Below are 24,784 nucleotides of genomic sequence, written 5' to 3'. Positions count from 1 at the left end.
GGCATTTTACTGTTTTTCCATATGACAGTTTTCTTCCTATCATGCAATTCCTTAACCTCAGACAATAACAACTGAACTAGTGTGGAAGGTCTCCTTTTAAATACATGATAATTTCCCCCCATATTTAATTTGAAATATGGCCCTAGACCGTTATTTAAAGCAGAGAGTTATGGTAGGCAGCTTCGAGTTTCCGGGAATCTCTCCTAAGTGAAACAAGTCCCAGTATTGTTTTGGCATCTGTGTTTTGCTTAATTAGCTTTGGGTCTTTTTAACAACTAGGGTTCAGCTAAGCAGGGGGTTCTCAAACTTCATTGCACTGTGACTCCCTTCTGATAACAAAAATTACTACATGACCCCAGGATGGGGGACTGAAGCCTGAGCCTGTCCATGCCCTGATGCCCTGGAGGGCTGGGGGAAAACCCGAGCCCCACCACCCTGGGTGGTGGGGGGCAAAGCCGAAGCCCATGGACATAGGCACCAACTTCCCCTCTTTCCCATGGGTGTTTGACCCCCCACTCTGCCTCTGGCCCCACCCCCGCTCCACCCCTTCCATGAGGCCCTGCCCCTGCCCCACCTCTTCCCACCCCTTCCCCAAAGTCCCTGCCCCAACTCCGCCCCCTCCCTGCCAATATTCCAACTCCTTCCCCAAATCTCCGCCCCAGCCCTGCCTCTTCCCCACCTCCTCCCCGAGCGTGCCTCGTTCCCGCTCCTCCCAGTCCCTCCCGGAGCTTGCTAATGCTGCCAAACAGCTGTTTGGCAGTGGCCGGGCGGGAAACACTGGGAGGTAGGTGGAGGAACAGGGATGCGGCATGTTCAGGGTGGGAGGAGGAGGTGGGGCAGGGGGTTAGGGGAGCTTGGCTTCCAGTGGGTGCAGAGCACCCACTAATTTTTCCCTGTGGGTGCTCCAGTCCCCAAGCACCCACGGAGTCAGCGCCCATGCCCATGGACTTTAGGCCCATGCAGGGGGCCTGTAACCTGAGCCCTGCCACCCAGAGCTGAAGCCCTCTGGTTTTGACTTTGGCCCCAGGTTGTGGGGTTCGGGCTTCGGCTTTGGTCCAGGGGGTAGGACTTGGGCTTTTGCCCTGGGCCCCAGCAAGTCTAAGCCTAAGCCAGCCCTGGTTACTCCATTAAAATGGGGTCCTGACCTACTTTGGGGTCCTGACCCACAGTTTGAGAACCGCTGGGCTAAAGAGAAACTGTCAACTTATCTATGCCCCAATACTAAACCTACTCTAAAATAGGTGTGAGTGGGGGAGAATGTTCTCTGGGTCTTAAATATCTAGGCTTTTAAAAAAACACTGCTTTACAAATTTGCTTTTATTAAAAAGACAGCCACATCCCTCCTTGTTGCACTCACAGCAAAGCAGAACAGGTCAAATCCTGCCCTCAGTCATGTGCACACATGTGATTCCATTAGGAGTTGCGTGGGTGTTTAAGGGCAGAATTTGGATCAAAGCATGCAGTGCCTGAATTAGCACTCCTTTCTACCAGCACAGGACTTCACACAAGGTCCAAAAAAGGAAGAGAGTGCATAGGTTTCTGCAAGTGTATAGCTGGACTTCTAGGCGGTCTGTTAAGAACCCTCAGTGAGCTGGCTTTCTGATGAAGAAACAAGAAAAGGGAAATATATTAAAATGTAGTAGATTAATAGTATGTCTGTGTGCATGAAGGGATTAGTCAGAGCTTTCCCATATTGGTGAGCAGCTTTTCTAGGTTTTTTTTCCCCTGACCCCATTGTTGCGTTAACTAGCATGGAAAAGATAAGCAGCAGAGATGAGGCATTGCCTTCATTCTTTCTCTATGCACTGGACTGGCAGGTAATTACAGTGATTGCAGAAAGTCAGAGTATACCTTTAACAGACATTGGGGGCATTTGCCAGAAGTAGTTTTAGTTTACCTCTCTAAATTCTCCCTATAATTTCAATTAGGCACAGATTTCTTCTTCACTTTCTGGCCTAGATTGTTGTTATATGCTATCAAAGCAGGGGTCACAGTTTACCACAAATCTTAGCTAATGAAAAAAAGAAAGCCTTCCTTCTTTTAGGGTCTTCCACAGTTATTGCTTAGGGTTCAACAAAAAGAAGAAATCCCCGGTTGTCAGAATCTTGACCCAGGAGACCTTCCAGAGCCTGTGCGTTTACCACTGAAAAATTAAATAGAAATAACGTGCTGTTTATAGAGGCTTGAATGAGGTGCAAAACCCACAACAAGTTTAAGCATAAATCTCCTGTTAACATCCTACTTTTTGGAGAGCATTAGAACCTTTTGTTCTAAGTCCCTTGATAAAGAAATGAGCTGCAGCTGCTGTAAGTGACTCAGGCGCAGTAGAATTTAGCTGTTCTTTCTCAGATTCTCTGCAGTGAGGGAGATGAACTTCCTTGGGTTCTAGTGCCTTCTGGAACTCTCTTGTATAATTGTTTAGTTAGATGAGGCTTCCTATGACAAGAACCGAGAATAACAGATGTAGTTATTCAACATCCCATTTGTCCCAATAACAAAAAGTGGCTGTGTCTGAAAGGTGGAAAGCTGGCACTTGAAGGAATAATCCCTGCAAGAGCTCAAAGCAACAATGGTAGCAACAGGGTAGCTGCAGTTAAGGTTAATCACCTTCTAACCAACCAATATGTTGGAGATGGCTGCCTGAAAGATCGGAAGAACTGCTGTTTGCTCCTTGAAAGGGAACTTTCCAAGGTATGCGCCTTTATTGGTTTATTTTATGAATGTTTTAGCATAGGTGGCCCAAGACCAACTATCTGAGGGCTTTAAGGAAGAGGCTTTTCTTTAGCATTGGCTTTTAAAAAAAAATGTGTTTTCTGTAGTTTTGTTGAAAGAACTCTGGGTGTCAGATCAATTATGTTATCCTGTTACTGGGAAATTGGGATGGGATGGAGACATGTTATGGGAAGATATAGAAGGATCTGTGTTGCACGTTCCTTCAAGTGGGCATATTTCACTATTTTCTCTGATGGATTATTATGAAGTAATGGTTAAATACTAACAATGTATTCAGTGCTATATGCAGTGAATGGATAAATGATTTATTTACATGGCTTATTTTATTAAAGAATATGCTAATTAGCCTTCCTATAATTAAGTTTTAAAACACTTCCATAGTAATCCCTGAATCTGCATGTTGATAGCACTCCAAAAAGTCACTGCCTTAGTTGAAATAGCCATCTGCTCAGGATGGAATTTTTTGAGTTTGAGGAAAATTATTTTAGCCACTCCTAGGTTATGATAGAGTTCTGAAAGTTACAATAATCTCATTTTTAAAACATTTTAGTTTTTTAGAGACAATGCAGGAAAAGTAACGAAGTTTGGAACTTGGCATGTGCACAGATGATACTAAAGTCTTTGCTTGGCTGGGCCGCAAGCTAGTTTTTTTCTGTGACATTAAAAATACTCTTGTATTTGAGGTATCTGTACAAGAACACTAATGTTGACATAGACCCTGATTCTGTAAACAGTTATGCATGTGCTTAACTTTACTACTGTGAATTGTCCCACAATGGACCCACTCAGAGTAGAAAGAGGAAGTGAGTGTTTGCATCAAGACCTTAATTTATCTGTATTATGTCACAAGATAGATTTACACTATATGACTTCTTATTCCTTTCCCCACAACTTTGTGTAGTCCTTGCACAGAGTTTTTCCCTAGTTCATTGCTAGGGCCCTACCAAATTCAAGACCATGTAAAATGCATCACAGACTGAAATCTGGTTTCCTCCCATGAAATCTGGTCTTTTGTGTGTTTTTACCCTATACTATACAGATTTCACAGGGGAGACCAGCGTTTCGCAAACTGGGGGTCATGACCCAAAAGGAAGTTGTAGGGAGAGGGGGGCACAAGGTTATTTTAGGGGTGTGTGTGGCATTGTCACCTTTACTTCTGTGCTCCTTTCAGAGCTGGCCAGCTCTCCAGCTGCCCAGCGCAGAAATAAGGGTAGCAGTACCACAACCCCCACTACAATAACTTTGCAACCCCCCCAACAACTCCTTTTTGGGTCAGGACTCTACAATTACAACACCATGAAATTTCAGATTTAAATAGCTGAAATCATGAAATTTACAATTTTAAAAATCCTATCACCATGAAATTGACCAAAATGGACCATGAATTTGGTAGGGCCCTATTCATTGCCATAGGCTACACAGACTGATATTGACTATGAAAAAACATGAATCATTGTGAACTATTCAGGTCCACAGGAGAAAGCTGAATGTTGTCAATGCTTTTGCTTCCTACACTCAGAGGCTGTACAGGTTCTTCTGGTTCCTCAGTCAAAACAGAGTCATGGAAAGGGGTGCAAAACATCTTACTCTTAAAGACTAAAACATATTCTTTGCTTGCTTGCTTGCTGCACAAATAAACAAAAAAGCAGCTGGTGATCCCAACTACCACCTTGGGATTCTAAGGCAAAAAACATGCCTCTTAGTTGTAAGGCAAAATGGGTAGCCAGAAAGTGACTGAAGTTGATGAGGTGAGAGAAGCAGTTGCATAACTGAGCCTTATAAAGAGACAAATTGAGTATTTGCCCAGTTTTGTTAAGGGTACTTTGCACAGATGTCTCTGTTTTTACCTGAAATGATCTTCCAAATTCCACTCCCAACCCCAGCCTTCCCTACATCTATTACTAGTCTTGTGAGGAGGTGGTTTTTTGGCCTTTGACATTTTTTAAATGTTAAAGATACCTTACTAGTCATGGGAAGGGGATTCCTGCTTCATTTGGTCACACACCTTGGCTCCTAATTGGCCTCCCTCTTGATGTCTCAGGGTATATCTACACTGCAAAAACAACCAAAAAGAACAAAAACCTCTGTGGCAGTGAGTCTCAGAGCTCAGATTAATTGATTTGGTCTCATGGAGCCTATGAGTTGGCGGAGCTCCATTAGAGTCCATGGAATTATGCTGATTTAGACAAGCTGAGCATCTCACCCAGTAGCTTTAACAGTAACCCTGCTATAACAACTAAATAACTCTGATGTAGAGAAAAACTTGGTTTCCTTCTGATGCTGTTTTTCCCAGTAATGCACTTTCTTTGTAATTCTTGAGAATCACCACCTCTTCACTCCTCATTAGAGTGTACTATATCTTGCAGCTAAGATGAACTCAGTTGTACCATCCAGGATTGAATGAGGGCAGTGGTCACATCCACTCTTGGCAGCTGGCTTTAGTCTTGGACCCGGTTCCTTGCATCCTGAAGCTGAGAGTTCTGTTTACTACTGTTTTCACAATAGGATTTGGGAACGAGCACTCTGGGAATACAATAGTATACCTCCAGAAAAGTTGCCAAGAGAAAGAATCCTGGCTTCCTCCTTTAGCGGTGGTAGGGTATAGGTAAGGCTGAGCAAAGGTTCTTAGCCCACAAGAAGGGTATAACAGCATATTTTGGCTCAAATAGCTTCCAGGGGAAGGAAGCATAAACTGTTTTTCTTGTTGGGTTCAGGGAAATAAGTCTACTTGGATTTTTGGTAGTATAGGTATTTGCAGCACTAACGAAGGAAAGAATATTTGTGTTATAATTCTCAATCTCCCATTGCGTAAATGTGTAACAAGGGATCCCACCCAAAAGAGCAGAAGGTTGCAATGAGCTCCCACTATGAATAGTTGCACTACATGTAAATTGGCAATGTGTCATAAATGTTTATTAGTAATATCTTTAGACTGAAAGAAACAGGTAGTGATGTCATAGGTACTTAGGGAGAAGATTTTCGAAGTGTGGAGGCAGATGGAGGGTTGTGAGCAGAAGAACACGGGGTTCATTATCCTTCCTAGCTAAAATGCTGCCTGACCTAATCCCAATCAAACCTGACCCACCTCCCACCCCCTTTTTCCCTGATTGTCCCCAGGGTGTGAGAGAAAGAAACCAGCATGAACATCTTCTTTCTCCTATAATCAGAAGTATCAGAGGGGTAGCCGTGTTAGTCTGGATCTGTAAAAAGTGACAAAGAGTCCTGTGGCACCTTATAGACTAACAGACGTATTGGAGCATAAGCTTTCATGGGTGAATATCCACTTCGTCAGACGCATGACCGGCCCCCATTGGCCTGGAGCGGCCAGAAGGTAAACAAACTGGCCTGGACCTCCTCTTTGTCACTATTATCAGAAGGGTAGCCGTGTTAGTCTGTATCCACAAAAACAACGAGGAGTTCTGTGGCACCTTACTGGACTCGTCTTTCTCCTCTCACCTTAGACGTTGAGAGGGAGGAAGAATGGCATCCCTGGCCTTTGATGAGAGGTGAAGGAGAATCTTTGAGCCTGGAGAACAGAGAACAATTCATTGAGGCAGCCGTGTCCTCTAGAGCAGTGCTTCTCAAAGCTGGTCCGCCGTTTGTTCAGGGAAAGCCCCTGGCATGCCGGGCCGGTTTGTTTACCTGCCGTGTCCACAGGTTCGGACGATTGCGGCTCCCACTAGCTGCAGTTCGCCATCCCAGGCCAATGGGGGCTGCAGAAAGCAGCGCAGGCCAAGGGATGTGCTGGCTGCCCTTCCTGCAGCCCCCATTGGCCCGGAGCGGCGAACCGTGGCCAATGGGAGCCACGAACATCGAACCTGTGGACGCGGCAGGTAAACAAACTGGCCGGACCACCTGGGGCTTTCCCTGAACAAGCAGCAGCCTGACCTTGAGAAGCACTGCTCTAGAGCAGTGGTTCTCAACCAGGGGTATGTGTACCCCAGGGGGTATTCAGAGGTGTTCCAGGGGGTACTCAATTTATCTAGATCAGTGTTTATCAACCTGGGGCTTGCAGCCCTGAGGGTGGTCATGAGACAGGTTTAGGGGGGGGTTGCAAATGCAGGGCCAGGATTGGGAGGTGGCAAGCAGGGCAATTGCCTGGGGTCACATGCCATAGGGCCACTCCCCCCTGCCCCCCGAAGCCAAGTTATATGCATCAGCCCTGGGCAGCAGGGCTTGGGCTCCAGACAAGGCTCAGAAGTGAAAAATAGACTCAAATATCACACTGCACTCTAAGTACAATATTTATAGTCCAATCTATTTGTTTTATAATTATATGGTAAAAATAAGAAAGTAAACAATTTTTCAGTAATAGTGTGTTGTGACATTTTTGTATTTTGTAAGCAAGTAGTTTTTAAGTGAGGTGAAACTGGGGGTACTCGAGACAAATCAGACTCCTGAAAAGGGTACAGTAGTCTGGAAAGGTTGAGAATCACTGCTCTAGAGGAGATGATGAGGAGATCCACACTGGTGCTAGCTGGCCATCGTTCCCTTCCACCCATGCCATATAGAGCAGATAGTTAGCGAGGAGATGAAGGAAGTAGGGTAGAGGTGGGAGAAATTTACTGTTGAGGATAAATATGGGAAAGGTGGGGAAGGAGAGACTCCTGAAGATGGGATAGTCTAGTGTCCATAAGCCAACCAATCAGTGAGGCTTCTAGCTTCCACAGAACAAAAGGTAATACGAAAGTCTCTCAAAATAAAAGCTGATGCTTGTTTTGTATGCACTATTATGTATTTTTTTCTGATGCTGGTTTGGAGTGGGCTAACTATAGATAGTACAGTAATTTTACAATGTTGGAACCACTTTTGTGAAGTCTATTATATATAAACTTTTGTTTTTGAAAAATTGGTGTTAGTTTTGTTCATGTTTAGTTGCACTTTCAAGATGAAAATTACTCAGGCTTCCATTTAGCTAGAAAGACATGTTTTTTAAATTAAACAACTTCTACCGAAGAACAAATGGATTTAAATTACAGGAAAAAATGTTTCATAAAATGCAGAAAAGTTCAGTGAAGCTCAAAACTTAAAAAAAAAAATCCTAGAGGTTTGGCAAAATCCCCAGCACTACTAGGTTCTCGCATTCTTCATCTGTATACAGCTAAAGCTGAGATTGTGATACCATTGCTTTAACTCCCAGTTGCTCTTAAGGCTACTTGAAATGATGTGGCATTCATTTCTTTTGCAAATCTAAAGCTTTCTGTACCATTAAGCATTTCTAGTACCAGTGTTACAGTACTAACAATGAGATAGGAGATGGAAGTAAATCTGGTTCTGAAATGAGTGATGACCTCATAACAAGGTACAGGTGACTATATGGTTCATCTGCAGGGCAGATGTACCACAGGTAAAGCGTATTGGGAACTTTTTCATGCTCTATTGGCCAGAAAAAGTGATTCTCTGGAGAAGGGGAGGATGAGAGAATGAGCGTGGGTGGTGCTCAGGAATTCATTCTGGTTGGCTGAAGGCTGAGCTCGAAGTAGAAATATGCTGACTTTTTTGAGTGTGTGAGATAAATGTGTTTTAAGAATACCAATGATTTCTTAATCCAGTTTTGCAAGTACAAACAATTACAATGCTTTGTAAAAGAGCTGCTCAGGTTCCATAATCCTAATGTAACAAAGATCAAAATGCCTTTCAACTTTCTGGTTTGAGTGTTTCAGTTTTACTTCTGACAATGCAGGAGTTTGAAATAGTGTCTAAATTTAATCTCTGTACATGAATGTGTGGGAAAATGTATAAGAAATGGAATCTGGTACTGTACTGTCCTATATTAGTTGATGTCAGTGAGCACTTATGATTTTAATATAGTTGTTGTTTTGTATTTTAAACTGGACATGAGACTTGTTTATTGAAACATGAAAAGAGCCTGGGTTACTGAGGATGAAAGAATCAAGCATTAAGTGTTTCACTCTTTAACATTAGTGATAGGATTTTCCTGATTACATCAGTCTTACATTAATCTCCCACATGTATAATGATTACTTTATGCAACTATGTAGCATGTTTGACTTACGCTTTTTCAAAACTTTTTTGACACTTAACAAGCCTTTGGTGTCTATGAAAACCCATCTCTGGGGCTGCAGTTAGAATAAGAAAAGTATAGTGCTGAACTGATCTGATCCTAAACCTAGTCCCCAGTGAACAGTGCAGTATTGTCGTTTTAAAATGCACAGAAAATAAATCAGCATGACATGACATCATTGGCAGGAATTCTTGCTGAGGCTAATCCCCATGCTGCCCTGGCACGTGCTGATTGAACTGTCTCTCATCCCAAGAGTGAGTTATTCCTGTATCTTGGGCTCAACATGGAGCTGTTTATCCTTTTAAAAGTATGTCTTACAGAAACATTTAAGAAATAAAAACAACCAATGAAAATGTTTAAAAAAATTTAAATAAGTTGCTGCAATGTTATGAAACCAGTTGCAATAGTATTGCACTAACCATTGCATGTAAACAAGAAAATGAAATTCAGTGTAAAATTGTGAAGTCAGCCAAACAGACCCAACAGGAAAAGTTTCCTTGCTAGAGTTTTTCTCCAAAGTGTGTTGTAGGATTTTTCCATTCAACAGATTTCAACAACAATGCCCATCCATCTCATAATGGACTTTGAGGAGACAGATACCAAATAGGCTATGCTTGGGTTACAGTTTACTGCTCCTTGCAGAGCATTGTCTCCCTACTAGTTGCAAATCTTCCCTCTTTTTGTGAGCTTTTTCTACAGGGCTCATGATTGTCATAAGTTTATTATTATCCTGGGTTATTTTCAATCCTTTCCATTTGTGTGAGCCAAAAGAGTACTGAGCAGAGAGTTAACTCCCTATGTGCCAGATCCTGGCCTCTGCATGCTATCCCATGGACTATAAACAGAGGTGGAACTAAGTCTAGTTTCAAGGTCCAAGCCAAGTGAAATGCAAAGAAGTATATGGTGCAGATGATCAGATATACATTTGATTTTACAATTCAGTTTTAACAATATTGGGATTCTTAATTACCCAAAGTAAGGTCTTCAAAAAGAAACCTATAACAAATTTATGGCTACCTAAGACATGATGGTCATGATTATAACAAATACTGTGATCATTTGGCTGTGGGGAAAGAACTCTCTGGTTCACCTGATCTGAAAGCACAGGCCTCCACTACTTGAATAAAGGAGAATCTCCATGAGTTTTTTAAAAGTAAAGGGCCGATGCTGCATAACTAAGCAGTTCTGATCCTGTTCATTAGAGAGCAATGGGATATATACACCCTTGCCATTTCATTACAATTTTCTTGAGCATCCCTTTAAAATTATTCAAAAAGTACATCATGCCAAATGCATTTTGTCCATTTAGAAGTAGGATTTCAATCTCCAGTGTTGAAAGGGAAGTAGTAGCTATAGTAGATAACACCATTTAACTTACCTCAAATGTGTGGTGTTCTTAAAGCACAGAGAGGTTGTATTTCAAAACTAAATGATTTTTATTCAACATTATGTAGCTCAGAAAAGAGAGCTTGTTGTAAACTGCAACTGCTCCACAGTATGCCCTTTTACAGAGAATACAGGTTGAATTCAAAATGCATTAAAAAGTGACCTAAGAACATTCATAGGTCCACAGAATAAAAACTGTTTAGTATCCATCTCTGACAAAAATCTGTGTAGGGCAGTGGTTCTCAACCAGGGGTACATGTACCCACGGGGGTATGCAGAGGTCTTCCAGAGGGTATAACAACTCATCTAGATACTTGCCTAGTTTTAAACAGGCTACATAAAAAGCACTAGCGAAGTCAGTACAAACTAAAATTTCATACAGACGACGACTTGTTTATACTGCTTTATATATTATGCACTGAAATATAAGTACAATATTTATATTCCAATTGATTTTATAATTATGTGGTAAAATGAGAAAGTAAGCAATTTTCAGTAATAGTGTGCTGTGACTCTTTTGTGTTTGTATGTCTGATTTTGTAAGCAAGTCATTTTTAAGTGAGGTGAGACTTGGGAGTACGCAAGACAATCCAGACTCCTGAAAGGGGTACAGTAGTCTGGAAAGGTTGAGAGCCACTGATGTAGAGGAACAAACTTCATACAAACTGCTACTGGGTCCATCTTAAACTCAGTCACATATTTGCCCAGTGTAATGCTCAGGGGCTCTCTGATCACAGTTGCTGGGCTACGTGATTTAAACAGCTAGTGTAACACCATCACTTCTTTTAATGATCAGTGTAAAAGTAGGGAACCTGGGAAAGAATGTGGCTGACAAATTACCATACCAGGCTGCCACATCCTCCTTTAGAAATACTAATTTAGAAATTCTAAAAATGGTTTCCATATGTATATTGTATAATATGAGACAGCTAGTACCATGTCCCTTTTCTATTTTATCTGTCTCACCAGTAGTATTGGTGAATTTGTGTACCTGAGAGATGTACTGACAGCATAAAGGAGAGAATGATGTTCAGATTTGCCTATGCAAAAGGTGAAAAAGAGGGTTGGTATTTAATCTTCCTCCCACCCCACTTTCAAAAATAACAGTACAGAAAAATCCCTGTGTATACACAGTTTCTGAGAGCCCTTTGGGTTCACAATTTTTGATTCTCATATTTACAAAGATAAAATAGCAGTGTCTCCTCCGATGCTGGCCATATGGGATAAAATTTCAAGACAGTGCTTGGGAGATAGACAGATAGTCAATCCAACCCAAGAGAGCACTGCATTCCGGGTCTAGGATATGTGCAGATCCAGTTTTTTCCCCTCAGTCAGCATTCCTAAGGATATGTCTACACTGCAACCGGGAGTATGCTTCCCAGCATAGGTAGACAGACATGCTTGAGCTAGTGTGCTAAAAATAGCAGTGTAGCTGGGAGTAGCATGGGTGGCAGGTCAGACAAGCCACTGAAGTATGTACCCAGGGGGTCCAGGCAGGGTTGTACTCAGGCAGCTAGCCTGAATTGCATGCTACCCATCCAGCTACACTATTATTTTTAGCATGACATCTCAAACAGAGCTAGTGCTTGTCTACCTGAACTGGGAAGTATGCTCCCAAGCTGCAGCATCAACATACCCTTCAAATGCTAACTTAATTTGTGTGTCACTGAACAGACAGAGACCTTCTAAATGATGGAAAAGTCTTAAGTCTGACAACCACCTTCCTGCTTGGAGCAGCTCTTTGGTTCTTTGTGTTTTGGAGGCATCTGCTCTAGGATCTTATGATATCTATAGCAGACAAGTTCTACTGGTGCTGTACTCCTTATTCTCAGTCTCTCTCCTGTGTATGATAGTGGCTATAGGAAGGTCAATGCAGAGCTATAGCATGTCTATGAGGAAAAGGTGGCTACGGATTTTGAAAAGTGACTTCTAACCTGGTGTACTGAGTGGAATGGAAGATCTGATTTCTTTAAATGGGCTTTCAGTGTGCATTTTTTGTGCACAATAATGAAATGATTCCTTCATGCGTAAGAATATATCCGAGTGCAGTCATACATGAATCATGCACTTCATGTGCATTGTGAGACAGGAGGCTGATGTGAATTGTGAATTCACTTTGGTTGTCTGGAAAGCATCTCTCTGGAGCAAGATATACAAAACTAACAAACATTGCCTGGGCTACTAGGGAGATGAATATACATACACAATATTTGTAACAAAGTCTCATTATCTAGAGAACCCCTCTTAATGATGCAGCTTTTTGACACTGTCTTTGGGCAAATCTTGACACACAGGGCATTTAAAATCCGCTTGGCTTTGGAACAAGCGCTGCTCTGCTAGGTGAAAGCCAGCAACGAGGGAGCCAGTGTGGGATTACATGGATCCACAAACCAGGCCCCCTCATTACAGGTGGTAGTGCAGTGCTCATAGAGACTACTGAAGTTTCAGTAACGGTTACGGAGCAGCTACAATGCTGTTCTGCAGTCTGTGGGTCGGGGGATCCCATTCTCCTGATACATGTGGAACACCCCCCACACAACTGTACCTGGGGACCAACATTTGGTCCTTTGTGACTAACCTTTGCAGTGGAACAGGTACCTTAGCATTCTGGTATGTACTCAATTCATCTATACTTTTCTTGTAAAGCAGCATTATTGTATAGCTAGCAGTACCTGCCTTTCAGGATTTTGCAGTAAAATAACTTTTTCTGAGAATGTATACTTAATGACTTTAGCAGCTAAGACTGACAAATGCTTGAGACAAGAAAGAAGAGGCCTATAAACTATTTACCATCTTTTGCTTAGAAACTTTCACCATTATAATAGAATACAGTTTTGTGTGCAAACTTTAGTGTCTTGTCCCATGAGTATATTTTGTGAAAGGAAGAAACACATTAAGCAAGTGGAAATATGACCCTGTATAATGTAAAATTTCTGCAGGGTAGCAGCTAGTATGAGAGGTTTGTTGCCTTTTCTGATTCCTGACATTACACACCTGAGTCACATTCTTGTTTGAAAGTGAATATAATTAGCTAATGTGAATGTATTGGATTCCTAGTGGTTTAAGTAATTTATAAACATGCAGTACTTACCCAACCTGCCTTATGGTCAGTACCAATATGTCACAAACAAAGCTGATCCCTCAAAGCCCAGTCAGTTCTGTGAAACTGACCAGTTGTTGCTAGCAGTGATGGAAATGGATTTAACTGCTAGAAAACAGTTTTTAGTGCTATTGCAGGAAGCTCATCTAAATGACACTATCTGCATGTGTTATACACTTTTCACCCAGTTCTATTTATCTTCTGTCAATTTTTCATTTTTTGATGGAATTGTCTTGGTTTTGTCAAAAAAATAAAAACCCAAACCAAACCCCCTTTCAGTTTCTGAAAACAAAAAGATTCAATTTTTTTAACCCAAAAAAATCCACAAAAAAGTTTATAGCCATTTTTTTTTTCAAAAATAAAATCAGATTTTTGACCATCTGTACTGGTTGAGTTTCAACACTAGCTCAAGGGGACCTTTAGCTGAAAACAGTTACCAAAAGGTAAATTTCCTAGATTATATGATGGACATGGGAGAATGCACCAAAAAGTGTATTGTATAAATTGGACACCCAAATCACTCTTTCCTTACTTCACTATTATTTCATCACATAATTCAAATTTATTGATAGGGCCTTACCAAATTGATAACCATGAAAAATGTGCCATCCTTACTTCTGTGCTGCTGCTGGCAGAGGCTCTGCCTTCAGAGCTGGGCTCCCGGCCAGTAGCCACCGCTCTTCAGCTGCCCAGCTCTGAAGGTAGGGCCGCTGCCAGCAGCAGCCACCACAACCCCCCAACAATAACTTTGCTGCCCCCCCCTCCTTTTTGTGTCAGGACCCCTACAATTACAACACCGTGAAATTTCAGATGTAAATAGCTGAAATCATGAAATTTACAATTTAAAAAATCCTATGACCATGAAATGTACCAAAATGGACCGTAAATTTGGTAAGGCCCTATTTATTGAACCTGATGAGAGGGAAGTTACAGCTTGTAGGAATTTAAGAGGTGAAACAGTGCTTAAATTAAGCATTGGACTGGAAATATCTGCACTCTTTTTGAATTCTTTTCTGTACATTTGTAATTGTTAGGGGTTTTTTTTGGCTTATTTTTCCAAGAACAGGACTTACTGGAAATATAGCCTGTAGGTTTTTCTACTTTTTAGAAGCCATTTTACGCCCTGTGTGTAGTTCAAAGGAAGTTCTGGATCTGTCATCGCTTGCATCATCAGGCAATTTATATCACAGTTTAGGTCTGTGATATCACATTTCAATATCTTGTTTAAATACATTTATATGATTGCTTCCTTTGATGGTGCAGGGAGGTAATTTTTAAATTCCAGAGAGAAGGAAAAAAATGAATAGGTGCACTAGGTTGGGTTTGCCAATCAGGGAGTGCTGCCATAGTTGCATCAGCCTTGATTAAATGCTAGGCAGAGCTGGGTGCAGTGTGGTGACTCAGTGTCACATACCACTTCCTGTCTGGTAAAGGACAAACACAGCTAAATCCCCAGTACTTATGTTCAAACTGAAATGCACACATGAGGACATGGCACACTTGCTACAAGTTAAATGTCCTGGAAAAATGCAAGAAATACAGGGAAAGTAGTTTAAGGATAGAGTTGTCAATATGGTGCTCTCAGTCAATCTGCTACAGTTAGCCCATTTGATTTTTCTGGGGGGCTTTTGGCTGGGTCTATGACTCAGTGACTTCAGAGCGTGGCTACATAGAGTATTATAATTCATAGCATCATAGACTTTAAGGTCAGAAGGGACCATTATGATCATCTAGTCTGACCTCCTGCACAACGGAGGTTACAGAATCTCACCCACCCACTCCTGTATCAAACCTGTGTCTGAGCCGTTGAAGTCCTCAAATCATGGTTTAAAGACTTCAAGGTGCAGAGAATCTTCCAGCAAGTGACCCATGCCCCATGCTGCAGAGGAAGGCGAAAAACCATGTTGGCTTTAGGAGCCTTGTAATGTTTTGCACAATGGTAGGTTACAGTATTCAATTGGGTTTACACTAGAAATGGACAAATCCTGTGGGAGATGGATTGAGCTGGTACATGACAATATATCATAACAGCACTTGTCTCATGGCCCCCTCATTTTCTACAGAGTTTATGCTGACTGTAAGCTTTTGTAAAAACAAACAAACAAAACTTTCCAAATGTGAATCGAATTGAGTGTTGCTTTGAATCTGCAGTGAAAAGCCGGAAAGAACTCAAGTGTAAACTTCCCTCAGTTGGATGTTAACTGTGAATCCTAATGACAACACATATCAACTTTAAATGTTTCACTGCTGATCAGTTTAGCAGAAGCCTCCGGTAATTTCTGGAGCATGGGTAGATTTTGTGGATAGAGTGCCACCATTTTCATTCAGCATATGGCTATACAGCAAAACCAACAGTCAAGCCAGACTTTCTCTGATTCACAAGCCTTTCTAGCAAGCCTGGACTCTGTTGGTTTGCATAGTTTCAACCCCAAATCAGGTGAAACTTGGCATGTTTGGCTGAGATCAACTTTGAATAAAAAAATGTAAGAGGTGCAAAGTCTTGGGGAAACAAAATTGGAGTAAAAGTTTCCCATGACTCTTTGCAAGTGGATTATGGTGACTTAAGAACAGTGCTGCTTTTTGGTGAAAGCATATGTGCAGTTCTGAGAACTGGACCTGAGAGCAGGGGAGAAGGTAGGTATTTAAAAATAAGGTTTAGTACTACTACAGCAAAGCTCCAATTTAAGCAACTGATTAAATATAACTTCCTGAAATGTTCTGGTTTATGTTAAATATATAGTCTGAATTTATGTAAAATGGATGAAATGCTGGGTTGAGAGAGCCAAGACCATAGAGAGGAGCACTAATTAAGAAACAAGGAATTTCCATGGAGCCTTGCCTGTATAATAACATCTTAATCCCAAACGTGGATCCCCAGTGCCATATATTGTGCTAACCACTAGGTTATCAGACTGGTTTAAATGTGGAAGAGTCTTAGGCCTGGTCTACACTGGGGCAGGGGGATTGATCTAAGAACCGCAACTTCAGCTACGAGAATAGTGTAGCTGAAGTCAATGTATCTTAGATCGAATTAAAATTACTTACTTCGCGTCCTTGTGGTGCTGGATCGACGGCCGTGGCTCCCCCGTTGACTTTGCTTCCGTCTCTCGCACTGCTGGAGTTCAGCAGTCGACGGGAGAGCAATCGGGGATAGATTTATTGTGTCTACACTACATGCGATAAATCGATCCATGACAGATTGATCGCTACCCGCTGATCCGGTGGGTAGTGTAGACGTACCCTTAGATATTGAAATAAAACACCCTCTTTTCCTACATATTGTATTACAAAGAAGGAGAAGGGATATTGTCATCAGTGAATTTTGTGGTCTCTTCCATCCCCACCAAATAGATAGTAGTCAGATGTTTAAGAGTTGCATCAATAACTATTTGCCTGTTTTATGGCATTTGAAAAGAAAGTTCATTAATGAAAGTTCATCATTAGCTAACTGGAAAGTAAATGTAATCATTAGTTCTGAAATGCTGAATCATGCTGATGCTTTCAGCCAGAAGTTGATGCAATTCCTCCTTTATCACCAGAAGATCTTTGGTAATTACAGGCACACCTCTTCTTTGAATGGGTTTGGCAAGGAACTGTTGATAACTTAGACCAGTGATACTCAGGCCTCAGTGGTTCAGGAACTAAATTAGCAATCAACATTACCCCAAAAAGCCACGTTGTTTCATTATTATATAGTACATTATTATTATAGTACATTATTCTCACAGCAAATAAGTTATTAACTTAATTGGTTAATAACATAGTAAAAGCATCCTGATTGATTAATTATTAAATCAGTGTTTTTTAATATCATATGCTGCAGAAGACACATTAAAGAGCCACTTATGGATCATAACCCTCAGTCTGAGTGTCACTGCCTTAGACCTAACATTAGGAATTAATATAAGTTTAAACTTGAAAGCAACTAAGGGACTAGGGGCATGGCTACACTTGCACATGTAGAGTGCTGTGAGTTAAACCAGCTCTCAGAGACCACAGCAGGGAAAGCATTGCAGAGTGTTCACACTGTCAGCTGTAAGCTCAGTGGCATGGCCACATTTGCGGCACTTGCAGTGGCATTGGGAGCAGTGCATTATGGGCAGCTATCCCAGAGAACAACTCTTCCCATTCTGGTGCTGTGGCTTGTGGGAAGGGTCGGGGGGGGGGGGGCTTTGCGGGGCATTCTGGGTCCTGTCCCAATGCCCCATGATGCATCACTTTGCATCCTAGCAATCCCTGTGCTTCCGTCCGCATTTGGAGCCATCTTTCAACATTTTTTGTACTGCGCGCTCTGTCTTCCCTTTCAGTTTGTGGGAACGGATCCTGAACTTGTGAGGAATATGCTGATGGGTCTCACCAGCCCATCACGAATTGCAGTCGAGTTACTCCTTAAGCTACAAAGTGACAGTGATGAGTCCGACGATGATGTCAACTCATGTAATGCATACGACATGAAATTGCTTGTGGCATTCGTGGACATGCTCACCACAGTGAAATGCCACGTTTGGGCTCAGGAAACAAGCACTGAGTGGTGGGATCACATAGTAATGCAAGTCTGGGATGACAAGCAGTGGCTGCAGAACTTTTGGATGAGGAAAGCCACTTTCCTGGGACTGTGCTGAGCTCGCCCCCACTCTGCAGTGCAAGGACACGAGATTAAGAGCTGCCCTGCTGGTGGAGAAGCGGGTGACTATTGCAATCTGGAATCTGGCAACTCCATACAGCTACCGATCAGTCACTAACCAGTTTGGAGTGGGAAAGTCGATCGTTGGAATCATGTTGATGCAAGTTTGCAGGGCCATTAATCGCATCCTGCTCAGAAGAACCGTAACTCTGGGCAACATGCGCGACATTGTGGCTGGCTTTGAACAAATGATTTTCCCTATCTGCGGAGGGGCAATAGATGGGACGCATATTCCAATTCTGGCACCAGCCCACCTAGCCTCCAAGTACATAAATTGGAAGGGGGATTTCTCTATGGTTCTCCAGGTGCTTGTGGATCACCATGGGTGGTTCATGGACGTTAATGCAGGCTGGTCTGAAAGATATATGCATCATGCACCTTTCCAGAACACAGGCCTGTTCAGGAAGCTGCAAACCGGGACTTTTTTCCCAGACCAGAAGATCACCGTAGGGGAAGTAGAAATATCCATTGTGATCCTTGGAGACCGTACTTACCTTTTAATGCTGTGGCTCATGAAACCCTACACAAGGAGCCTTGACAGCAGCAAGGTGCGGTTCAACAACAGGCTGAGTCAGTGCAGAATGACTATTTGAGTGTGCTTTTGGCCATTTAAAGGTCTGTTGGTGTTGTCTGTATGGGAAGCTGGACCTGGCCGATGACAACATCCCCGCAGTTATAGCCTCGTGCTGTACCCACCATAACATTGGTGAAGGGAAGGGTGAAAGCTTCACTCAGGCATGGACCATGGAGATTCATCACCTGGAGGCTGAATTTGAACAGCCAGAGACCAGGGCTATTAGAGGGGCCCAGCGTGGGGCTGTAAGGATTAGGGATGCCTTGAGGGAGCAATTCAATACTGAAAGCCACCAGTAATATTTGGTGCCCTTCACGGGAATGAGGTGCAGGGGTTCCAATACTAGTAGGCATCTGTGTTTGCTCCGTATGATGCACTGACTTGCAGTGCCTGTTGCTTTCCTAGGCTATGGTATCTTTACTTAATGCAATAATAAAGAATGTTTTCAAAACCAAAAAATTCATTTATTGAAAAGAAACACAACTGCTTTGGAAACAGAACGGGCATGAAACATCTGTGCTGTGTGGGAGGAGGGAAGGGGGTGGGGTGGGGAATGGAATGGGACAATCACAGATTTGCATATGTCCTGTTATCATACTCAGCCTTCCTGTCTGGAGTGCAGTGCAAAATGGCTAAAATGCATGGTGATGGGGGTTGAGTGCAGTGGGTAAGGGTTGTAGTTTGCAGGGCTGGGTGGTGAAGCTACAGGTGTGTGAGGCAGCTGGTGGCAATAAGAAACTGGATGTTGGGGGAAGTGGGTTGGCAGTGACATGGGGGCACAAGGGAAAGAGTTTTGGGACAATGGTTGCAGGGGCGGGGTGGGTGCAGATGTGCTCTGTCTGCAGTGCTATGAACACCTGTATCGAGTCCACTTGGTGCTCCATGATGCTTCGGAGCCGCTCCGTGCTTTGGTGCCAGCGAGCCGCATTCTGCTGGTGGAGCCTCCTTTCAGTTTCCCGCCACTCCTGTACTTTTTTGATTTTCAGTAAGGGACTGCTGCATGACTTCATGCAGCGGAAGCAGCAAAGAATCCTGCTTCTACAGAACCAGACTAACACGGCTACCCCTCTGATACTTGACTTCATGCAGCAGGTCCTCTTTGGTTCTTCACGGACGCTTCCTAATTCTTTGGAGTCTTTCGGCCGTTGATCACAAGGACGGCTGGGATCTCAAGGTTGCATCTGTAAAGCCAAAATGCAACACTTAACAGAGGCAGCATTTTTCACACCAGACAGAGCAATGATTCGGCCATCCCTAAAGACAAGCACAGTGTACACAATAGCAGAAATTGCCCATCCCAAAGTGAGTGCACATAATCCTCAGGAGCCCCAGAATGGTGAGTAAGCATAAGGGTAAGGGGGACTAATTGTTTCACGGCCGTACTGTCTTCTGGAGTCCTGTGCCTTGGGGAGAGCCAACAGCTGCAGGGGGACCCTATACTGAATACTGTCCCCAAATTTTCCATGGGATGAGTTCGTCCTGGAAGATCTCGCTGCTGAGGGTGACCTGGGAAGCAAGGGAGGGTCTTCTACTACAATGCAGCTTCCGCCTTGGCCCTTATGCCGCTTGCCTGTGTGTAGCAATGGTCCCTCACCGCTCTCGGCACAGTGGCACGGACATGTTAGCCTTACTGGGACAAGGAGCACAGTAGCTCTGCCAAGGAACCTGCACAAGTGGATTGCCCAGCTTCTGCATGAGATCTTTGAAGAGATCACTGAGGCCGATCACTATGATGTGAGAGAGCACATCAATGCCCTATTCCGCATCTAGGCATGCATGCAGCCCTAACCTTTCTTCTCCAACCCTCTTTGCCCTAAGAGCCTGCACCAAACAACTACCTTCCCAAAATAAAAACCACTTACTGGGCACCTCCTCTGCTGTTTGTTCTTCCCCAACCACCATCTGCTGCGACTGGCTTCCTTCCTCCTGGCTTGAAAACAACTCCTGACTGCATGCATCTAGGGATCCCATCCTCTGGCTTGGCACCCGCTCCCGCTTTCCTCCTCCTGCCTTGTTGAACTCTGTGCTACTACAGCCTCTGAAGTGTCCATGGTGGTCTTCGGAGTGGAGGTGGGGTCGCCCCCAAGTATCGTGTCCAGCTTTTTGTAGAAATGGCAGGTCATGGGGGCAACTGGAGTGGCAGTTTGCCTTGCAGGCTTTGTGGCAGGCATTCTGCAGCTCCTTCACTTTAACCCTGCACTGCACTGCGTCCCGGTCATGGCCCCTTTCCATCATGGCCCTTGATATCTGCCCATAGGTATTGTAATTCCTATGGCTGGAGCGCAGCTGGGACTGGATAGCTTCCTCCCCCCAAACACTGATGAGGTCCAGCACCTCGCTGTTGCTCCATACTGGGGATCGCCTGGTGCGTGGAGGCATGGTCACTTGGAAAGATGCGCTGAAAGCATGCCACGCCTTGCTGAGCAAACAGGAAGGGGAATTTCAAAATTCCTAGAGAATTTAAAGGGCGGGTCTTACAGTTGGTCACCTGAAGGCAGGGCAGTAGAGTTCAAAATGATGACCAGAGTGGCTAGAATAGGCAATATGGGACACTTCTGGAGGTAAATCAGAGCGCATTAATAGACCAGGGTGTCCACACTGGCACCGCGGAGCTCCAGTCAGGATGCAGCAAGCATTCTGCTTCTCATGGAGGTGGATTACTAGGGGCGCTCCAGCTGCAGAGTCCAAGCGCTTTACGTGCCTTGCCAGTGTGGACTCCTCAGGAGTTAGAGCACATTAAGTCAGCCCCAGGTGCCCTAACTTGCAAGTGTAGCCGAGCCCTAACTTCTGGGGCTGTTCTCAACTTTCTTATGCCTTTCACCTTGTTGCCATAGCATTATGTAGTGGGGATGTTATGTGCAGGTATCAAGGGTGAAAGAGACCACCTTGCCATCTTTGAAGTAAATTTGCTGCTTTAAGTGGAGGAAGACATGTTGAAGGAATTGTAGCCCAAAGTTCTGATGTTCTAATAGTGAGTATGCAATGACTGAACAAAGCTAAAGACCTTCATTCTAGTTGGCAAATCTAGCCATAAGTGATCCAGTTTTTAATTATTTCAAATATTTTTTGTACTGTAATAGTTTTTTTTTTAAGGGTGACCCCTATAAAATAATGTATCAGTTTTGCTGTAGACAAACTTACTGCAGGAAAAAATACTGATGGGGAAAGCATGACCATTGCACTACATATGGGGAAAGCATGACCATTGCATTTATACTTCAAAGTAGTTTAGACAAAACACTGTTGATTGTACACTGAACTGTTACTGGCAGTTACTAAATGTCTATAATCAACAAAACTCTGGTGGGGGGAGAATGTTCATCCTTTATATTCAGTTGTTTATAACAAGATGTTATGTATGCTGTAACAGAGGGGCTGCCCAAAAAGCTATTGCTTTTTATGCTCCATTGTGGATAACCTGAAAAACGTGAAAATTATCTTGCCATAAAATTGCTTTCTTTTCATTTTAGCAAATAGTAAAATGTTTGTTTTTTAAATCAGTGCAACCAAAGACAATGTGGGTGCATTTTATTTACTTGTTTGTGATCAGTGTAATTAATGTAATGTGCACAGTTCTAGGCATGTGAAGTCTGATTCTGCTCTAATTGTAGTCAATGACAAAACTCCCATTGACTTTAGTGGCACAGGACTGGGCCCAGTGCTAGTTTCCTGTTTCATGGGGGCCTAATACAATATGTTAAGGCGGCTTTTAAGATAGTGGCATTAAAATGTCTAAAATTAAATAGAAATGAGTTACTGTGATTATTTGTAAGGGCGTTTAGACAAATGTGAGTGCAGGTCATGACTTGCTTTGCTGATGGGGGATCTTTGGTTGGAAAGGGTGTGGGTTGTTTTTTTTTTTGGGTGGTTTTTTTTTTTTTTTACACTGTAAGTTATTTAAGAACCTGGATTACACTTCCCGCCCGATTTTAACAGTTTTATAGTAAGTCACGTGCATATCTTTTCCACTTGCTGATATTCCTTTAAGGCTGTGCCAGTTTTTCCATTATTAATTTGTGTTTCTGGAGTTATAGGCTGGTTGTAAAAATTGACTCCAAGCTTGAACTTGCCATGCAGTTTCAGCTAACCTGTTGTGTGTGTGTGTGTGTGTGTGTAAGTTAAGTACAAAAAGCATCAGTAGTTTCTAGCAACCTTTGCACATATTTCCATTTTAAGAAGGTCCTAGTGTTTGTTTAAAAACAAAAAATCAAAACCCAAGAAGTGTGAAGAGCTGTTTCTCCTAGCGTGGACTTGTGCCTTGGCATTTTGCGGGAAGGCATCTGAAAAAGTTATGTGTTAATAATTTCATTGTATACAGTGAGTATGCTGCATTGCATACAGCCCAAACCCTTCCACCACAACTTAAATATGTTTAAATTTTTCTGGTAAATTGACTTGGTGCCTGACCCAGGAAGCCCTCCCAATAACTGCAGTGGTAGTGTCACATTCAGAGGGTATACAGTATTGTGAGAATGGTAGCCACAGCATATACACAGACATATAGGAAGAATCAGGATGCATTGCATTAGTAGTCTGGCCTGTCAGTTTTGTTCAAATTCATGTTTAGGTGAAAACTGAAAGTGTTGGTTGGTTTCCTTTGTACTGTTTTAATCAGTAATGTTGTGTCACCTCGTCTGATGAACTCACAGGGCATTGGTGTGGCTGTCCAAGGAAGGCTCCTGGATAGAATAGGATTTGTTTTGCAGGACAGGACTGAGGTGCATTGTAACAGCTTTTGTGAAAGTGTCAGGAGTGTTGAGAATGGAGCAGCAGGTCTATTATGGGTCAGGACAGAGAAGAATTCTTGGCAGGTCTGTATAGTAGAAACATTCCTTCCTTTAAAATTCTCTCAATTCTAACTAATTTCATACATGCGTTGATGACCAAGAAGAAAGGAGCTTAATTTTTTTTAAAATTCTAATCCTAATCAATAAGATGGACTGCAATGGCTCTGAAGGAATTACGGTAAGGGTAATAAAATCCCATTTTAATGGTGTGGTTCTGCCCTGAAAAGTAAACAGTGCCAATTTACATCGTCTTGCCCAACAGTTCTGCTCTCTCTTGTGTATTTGAGTCATATCTGCTGATTTTAGTAACAATACATATTTAATGCTTTTTACTCCTGTTATCTGTGCAGAGCCAACACAGATGAAAAGGGAGCTTTTCTATTCCTTCTTGGGCATAATCAACAGAATTGTTTTTTAAGTTGCAGACATTTAAGCTTGTTAAAATCCACTGAAGACAAGGGGTTTGCAGAAGGTCACTGAGGGCATAATTTGGCCTCATCAAGTTTGAATTTGAGAGTGAAGTATTTAATGCTAGTGTCCTGACAAATTCTAGCTTGTTCGGTTATATTCTAAACAATATACACATCTTGCTGCTGCCTTCCTCCCAAGAGGTGCTGGCATTTCACTGGTATATGAAATAATCTCTGTGCATAGTGTATACATTAAGTGAAATTGGTAAAATATGTTGGGATCCTGGTGGATGGAAGGCATGATATAAATGTAAAGTTATAGCAATGTGAGGAATTTACTGCTTGAGGTGTCTTTGATATTTCCCTGCACAAAAGAAAAACACTCCTCTACTCTTCTGTTTTGTGTACTCTGAAGACATGTAATGTTACACAGCAAAAGATTTACATGATAAAATATGTCAGAGTGAAATTCAAAAAATGGGTGGGTCAGTTCAGAACTTGTATTAACATCCTGAAGGGCAGCAGCAATGTTCTTGCCATGAGATTACATAAGCTCCATATGGCCCAGAATCAACACACGTTTTTCCTTTGTTGTAAAAAAGTGTGGAAAATGCTAAGGTCTTCAAAAATGTGCTACTGAACAGAGTTACATAAACTAATAAGTATCATGCTGTGACATTCACCTATAAGTGAACTTCAGCTTAAAGAGGAGAGATTGAGACATTGTACTTTGATAGATGCAGTCATGACTTGCAAACAGCCTAGGCTCTGCATAAAAAACAGAAGAATGCTTTATGCAGTGTTGTTGTAGCCCTGTCAGTACTAGAATAGGAGAGACAAGGTGGGTGAGGTAATATCTTTTATTGGACCAACTTCTGCTGATGAGAGAGACAAGCTTCTGAGCTTACACAGAGCTTCAGGTTTGGGAAATGTACTGAGAGGATATGTTTACACTGCAATTAGAAACCTGCGGCTGGCCTGTGCCAGCTGACTTGGGCTCTGCCTGCGGGGCTGTTTAACTTCCAAGCTCAGGCTAAAGCCTGTAATGATGTCTACACAGCAGTTAACAGTCCCACAGCCCATGA

At 42.6% G+C, this 24,784-nt stretch overlaps 1 long non-coding RNA gene across 1 annotated transcript in view; it reads left to right on the top strand.

The window, feature by feature from the left end:
* Positions 1-2,081: 2,081 nt before the first annotated feature.
* Positions 2,082-24,784, top strand: part of LOC120369155 — a 116,361-nt gene continuing 93,658 nt past the window's right edge. The window contains exon 1 of the long non-coding RNA XR_005582971.1: positions 2,082-2,691. This is a non-coding gene — a long non-coding RNA (uncharacterized LOC120369155). The remainder of the gene's footprint in view (positions 2,692-24,784) is intronic.

The sequence above is a fragment of the Mauremys reevesii genome, linkage group 7, assembly GCF_016161935.1.
Source record: "Mauremys reevesii isolate NIE-2019 linkage group 7, ASM1616193v1, whole genome shotgun sequence".
Classification (NCBI taxonomy): Eukaryota; Metazoa; Chordata; order Testudines; family Geoemydidae; genus Mauremys; species Mauremys reevesii.
Note: the sequence above shows the minus strand (reverse complement) of the source record. Positions and strands in the feature narration are given on the sequence as shown.